Source organism: Pseudophryne corroboree, chromosome 1 (genome assembly GCF_028390025.1).
Source record: "Pseudophryne corroboree isolate aPseCor3 chromosome 1, aPseCor3.hap2, whole genome shotgun sequence".
NCBI lineage: Eukaryota > Metazoa > Chordata > Amphibia > Anura > Myobatrachidae > Pseudophryne > Pseudophryne corroboree.
The window spans coordinates 453,432,062-453,436,439 of NC_086444.1; the positions used below are offsets into that span (position 1 = coordinate 453,432,062).

Genomic DNA, 4,378 nt, shown 5'->3' on the forward strand with positions numbered 1-4,378 from the left:
GCTGCTAAAAAAAAATCTCAGTCAGTGGACAGCTGCAAATCTGTTCGCAGCTCACGAACCATTGAATGATTTGCACTGTGTGTGCAGTCTGTGCGCAGCCGAGGACTTACTCCTACAGTACGATCAGAACTGGATGATCGGGGCCAGAGCTGACGTCACACACCCTCCCTGAAAGCACTTGGGAACGCCTGCGTTTTCCCTGACACTCCCAGAAAACAGTCAGTTACCACCCACAAACGGCCTCTTCCTGTCAATCAGCATGCAAATGGCTCTGCGATTAGAATTTTCGCACCAGCTTATCACTGACCGGCAAAGCTTGTTGTTGTTTGCTGACGCGCGTGCACATTGCTGTGCATACACAGTTAATTGCTGATCGCCCACTGTGCGAAAACGCACAGCAGCGATCAGGTCTCTATCCGTAATTAAACCACTTCTAAAAACTTAATAGCATTTTGTTTAAAAGGAAAAAAAGTAAAAAAAAAAATGTTTTTATTATGCTATTTTACATTAGAGCAACAATCAACGTATCTGCACGGAAGTGACATTGTTATGTCTCTAATGTGGAAATGATTATTTACTGACAGAAATGTATCATTTGTGGAAATGAAAATGATTTGGTGCCTATTATTCTGGATAACATTCAATATGGTTTATTATATTAGTATTTCCTAACACATAAGTCTATCAGTGCAGCTCTGATTGGAAGTATAATAAATTGCAAGCACACTGTTTACACAGCATACAGTTCTGGTGTGGTCAGTTTACATAGCATGTTATAAAGATAATGTTTTGTTACTTTTTAATAAAATATTTGCATTGTTAAACAATGCCCATTTAGTTGGAAATAAAAATGAGAGAATGTTATCTTTGATTAAAAAAAAGGCATAAGCTGATTAAATCCTGACTCATTAGTTTGGTTTACAGAATATTTAAGCTGCCCTACCACCTAATAGGACCATCCCACGAGGAACCCTGAGGACTGTCTTGTCCAGCCATTTTCCCCATAACTCTTCCATACATCCACATAAAAGGCATGTACAGTATTTATGGTTTGAACATTAAATGGTCATTCCACAGGCAGAGGAATAGACATTATGACCCAACCAACTCCCTCAAATTAATGGGTCATTGATGCTATTATCAAAGGCGTTATTTACCCACCCAATGAATCTGTCCCATGAAATATGACTGGTTGTGTGTTGGAGACAAGGCAACATATGGTGCTCTCAACAAGTCTTATTGGCATCTCACGTTTTTAAAGTTCTACTGCAAATCACATTTAACAGTTAATGGCAAACAACCAATTTCTATATAATCCATCCATACAACTACGGCCGCATCATCATTGTAATTTTTGCGGTTGGATCGTCAATTGTGATCCAACCTGAATAAGTTCCTTGGCCTAGTGGTGTGCCTTGAGAACCGCTGTTGGGAAACACTGACATACAGTGTGAGTGTGTATGCAACATAGCACTCTATCACCTCACATATGTATCAGTTTTCCTTCGCTTAGCTGTCAAGCACTGAGTGGTCTCCTTCCTCATAAACTATGCAATAAAAAGGTTTGTCCCAGTTAGGAGTATGCATAATGGCTGTCTGCATGCCAATCCCTGGTGTAGAACTGCAAGTCTCAGTATTCTCTGCTAGTTTCTGCCTGGCAGACCACACAATCGGACGTGCAGTCAGGGGAGCCACTGCCTCACCTGTCATACTGCAGAGTTTTGACTCTAAAAATGATCTGGAAAATACTATGTAGATATATTATAAATGTCACCTTTGTATTCTTCAAATAATTTTTATAGTCAAAACAAACAAATTTTGTAGTGCTCCAGGAAGACACAAGTGAGGCCGCATCCAGCTCAGCTTCCCTTGTGATAGTAGAAACTGACTGGCGCGGGGGTGCGGTGCTCCGCAGCGGCCAATAATACCACAGAGATAAAGGACCATGGGAGGCAGCTACTACATCTCTACATCTGCCTCAGTGATGATCAGGTGACCTATCCAGGACCTCAAATACAAACAAAGAGAAAAGAGAGGACTTTGCTGGTTTGGCGCACTCTTCAATACAAACAACTTGTTGAACTCGTATGAGTAAGATTTATTACCAAGATAAAGCTTAACGTTTAATATATTTAGTTAAAATAAGTAGTCCCCTAGAGGGTTGATTATACTGATGAATATCAGAAAAATAGTGACACGGCGGGGGCAGCGGGAATATCCATACTTAAGATACAGGTCCTGAATTGGACTACAGCGAGTACACCTCTTTACACAATGCAATGCCAAGGTCCGAACTTTATATATTCTAACCTAAATGGTCATAAACCGAGTAAGCAGACCGTGTAAAAGTGTTGTGGTCCAAAAGATGCTTATTAACACCAATGGTGTTCAGATGCACCGTGTCTTGGTGAAGTGAACATCGAATTCTTGGGCAGGAGAGTACTTGTTATCACCCAATACTCGCTCTAAGTGGCCTGTGTCATACCAACAGAGGTCATGCAAACATTACAAATAAATAAGTATCGCATTGATGTATTCTATTAATGCTGTAAATCATAAAGGTGCAAAAAAGGACCCCTCTTCCTTTTTTGTGCATCATCTAGATCATCAATACAGAGGTGAGTTAATACACGTGATGCAAGAATGTCAATGGGTCACAGATCTGACCAGTGTCACTGGTTGCAAGACTAAGGTCAGGATGATGATAGCTGGTATAAAGAGGACAATACAGATGAATCTGCTCTCAATGTTAGATCACAGTTTTCCCAAAAACACAACCTACTAAACCGGGTATTCCCAGGTGGTCTCCCGCCTGGTACTGACTCGGCCCAATACTGTATGGCTTCCAAGATCGGACGAGATTGGGCATATGCAGTATGGGATGATAGTAGGTCGTAGGTGTCCCTGTTAGGGTCTCTCCAGAATCATTGATGAGAGTTCACGAAAAAATGCCTGGTCAGTTGACCCATTAAAGTGAAAGATGGGATCTGCTGTTAGGCAGATGGTCTTCACCTACCAGTTGAAAAACTGCTGTAGGTTAGTAGACTCACTGGATCACCAATGAGAGTCCCAGAAAAAGTAAGGGAGAGATATAAATGGAGAGATAAAAACCAACACTAGTGTGAGGAGAATTGTGTAGAATTCAGAAAAGAAGACTATTTGCGATACACATGTGATAGCCGGGCAGCGGCCGGTCCATCAGTGATTTTAAAAAGCATTGCACACCAGGCCCTTTCATCACATAAGCAAGCAGTTTATTCACAGTTCAGACAGGGTTATTACGACAGTAACATTTAACTTCTTTTTCTTCTCTCCAGCATAATATTCATATGGGTTCCATCAGGTTACATCTCCTTTCATTTGCTTCACTGGCAATAACAGCATTAACAGTGATGTGACAGCATTACAGTACAGTACATACCAGCGCAGTCTCTGGGAATCAGTAGTGCGGCTTCCGCAAACTGAGATTAATTTCAGTGTGCTCTCCCCCATTCTCTAGGGGCTCTATCTAAACGGGATCTCTCATGGACACGTTACTGGGGGCCTTCCGCCAAACGTGATTTCCTATCACTCACCCAGCTCGTCCTCTCCCACAGACTCACACCTCCCGTCCTGCTTTTTGGGTACCCCTGAAGGTGAGGATCCCCTTTATTTCTTCCACTGATTGTTCATGCTGTAGCTGCTCTCACACTACAAATCTGGATATCTCTTGCTCTTCCTAGCAGCACCTACATGCTGTTCCATAATGCTAGGGACTGTGGAGTTATAGATGCTTGTTCCACAGTCCCCAGACTGCGTTTCTCCTGGACACTAGCCTGTGCCCTCCATCTCTGTCCTCAGCTCACACTGCACTGCACTGTCCTGTGCTTTGTTCCTTTTTCTAAAATCCCCCTGCACTTCCTGTCCTAACCCCCTAGATGTGGCAGGGTCTGCCAGAACTGGTTTTGGGGCCATAAAACTCCCCCACTCACTGATAAGAATTAAATGGCTTTTGGAACTTTCCAATATCTCTTGTCTCCTAACATTCCAGTATGCCACATACACCCCTGCTAAAATCTTGCGTGTCCCCACACAATATACCTATGAGCTTGCAAAAAGTCTAGCAAGGAACAGTCTCTTATACTCTATAGCAAGGTCAAAACATAACACACAATAAACAAGAATAATTACAGTATATATCACACACAATATAACAATTACATGAGCAGAAAAACATGGCATGCAAACACACAATATGACAATCACATGAGCAGAAAAACATGGCATGCAAAACATCACATGAAACACAAATCACATATACTGCTGCCTTTTTCCTCTGAATTACAGTCCTGGGTCACAGATGATCATGAATGTTCTAACATCTTCTGGCAATTGTGCC

General features: G+C 42.0%; 1 pseudogene; it reads right to left on the bottom strand.

Moving 5' to 3' along the window:
• Nucleotides 1-2,775: 2,775 nt before the first annotated feature.
• On the bottom strand, nt 2,776-2,893 carry LOC134945494 (5S ribosomal RNA; annotated as a pseudogene).
• Nucleotides 2,894-4,378: the final 1,485 nt, after the last annotated feature.